The sequence below is a fragment of the Limulus polyphemus genome, unplaced genomic scaffold, assembly GCF_000517525.1.
Source record: "Limulus polyphemus unplaced genomic scaffold, Limulus_polyphemus-2.1.2 Scaffold586, whole genome shotgun sequence".
Lineage (NCBI taxonomy): Eukaryota > Metazoa > Arthropoda > Merostomata > Xiphosura > Limulidae > Limulus > Limulus polyphemus.
The window spans coordinates 415,164-417,219 of record NW_013666196.1 but is presented as its reverse complement, the minus strand read 5'-3'; positions in this window follow the sequence as shown (position 1 = coordinate 417,219).

Below are 2,056 nucleotides of genomic sequence, written 5' to 3'. Positions count from 1 at the left end.
CCCCCCACGTAGCATAGCGGTATGTCTGCGGACTTACAACGCTAGAATCCGGGTTGTATACCCGTGATGGGCAGAGCACAGATACGCCCATTGTGTAGCTTTGTGCTTAAAATTAAAAAACAACCAAAAAACAATCCAATTGAGATCGTCGAAAATATTTCCGTACCAGGTCTTTATAACAAATTGTTCATACAATGATTTTCTCATTTAATATGATATTGAGATAAATGAATGTCATTTAACATAAATGAGTGAAAGTAAGCATTTGCGTAAGAAACCTTACAGTGTAAAATGTTAAAAAAACATGTGAACTTTTAAATAAGCTTCCCACCGGTGGCTGAGAGTAAAAATCCGGTTTCGATACCCTCTGTGGGCACAGCACAGATAGCCTATAAGAAAGCCGGCATATTAAAATCATAGATATATTAATTATTGTCTCATAGTAAAATAGCTTTACATTCTAAATTATAAGTATGCGTTTTTGTAATGTGAAAATACTTTGTATTTACTATGAGACATTATTGGACAGAGTGAGAAAAAAATTACATTAATTTAACTCAGCCTTTTTGACAAAAGTAATTTGTTATATATATTTCTAGAAATATTATTTATTAGAACAAAAAACATCATATTCAATGAAGGAAATATGTAAAAGCACGCGCTAGACGTTTCGCCAGATAAAGACATTTTTTTGCATTTCCACAACAAGTTGCTCATCATCGACTGACAGAGTTACGATTTCTATGCCCAATGCAATTTGAAATTTCAATTATTTCATCATATATGATACTTTAGGTTTCATTGTGCTAATGACATTAAGCAAACATCTATGAAAGAAAGTGAGATCACTCCATTAAATTAATTTAGCACTGACAGAAAAACTGTGAGTTTAATTAGATCCTAAGTTCTATCGATGCCATATGTATAGGAGCTCAAATTTGTACAACAAAAAAAACAACAAAATTTTGTTTAAAGGGTATATAGAACTCTGTATTGGGAAGAAATGGGAAAAAACGTAGATTACTTACTTACTGTATGCCAAAAGAAACAAGCCAATATTAGTCTGGATCATGATGTTCAAAATCAAATTTATCAATATGTTTAGGTTTAAAGCCTGAAAAGAGCGACTACTTGATTATCTGAAGCCATGTAACTTTTAAGATATGTGTATGTGTACATAAATAAAATAATATAAAAAACTACATTTTATTCTGAGGAAAATAATGATTTAATATAACAATTAATAGATTTACATTTGTTAAATTCAACAACCAGATTAAATAGTATATATGAAACACACACACACACAGACAAAGAATAGACAAAAATAGTGCATGGAGAAAAACTATAAAACATATTATTATAGAATATTAACATACGAAAGTAACACCAACAATGAAATCTTGAAATAATATTTGTCAAATTCAACACACAACCACAATAATTACAGGAACGTCTTTATTTGAGCGGTATGAGCCTTTAAAAATACAGGAATTCGAAGTTAAGTTTTTGGTAATGCGATATTAAGGTTTTGGTAGATACTAGTGCTGCCAGAATTTTGTTGCAAGCGAAACCATTATTCCAGCCAGACAATTCTGACTTTGTTTTGGAGACGAAACTTCAACTGAATATTAATATATTTGGGATAAAACTGTTGCACAATTTATCAATCACTGTTTCATCGCCTGAAGCCAGGCTATATGTGCAATGAAGATATTGGCTGGATTAGCGTTGTTTTTTCAGTTATAGACTGATATCTATTCAACATCCACCTGCAATAGTTATGAGCTTGGAAAGCGAAGAAATAAGTGACTAGAATTTGCTATATAACCAATGTTTCTTAGGATGTTTAATGTCTAAAAGAAAGTACAGGGCTAGTAAAGCATCTGACTAGACAAATGTAAACTGTACAGAAAATACATGCTTAAAACATTAACATGGGATTCGGTGGAGTATTTAAAGGACCAGATGACTGTATGAATAGAACAAAAAATCACTTGTAACCACAAAGAAGTAAGTGACCCTCTCCATCTAGATTGTTTGTTTGTTTGTTTTT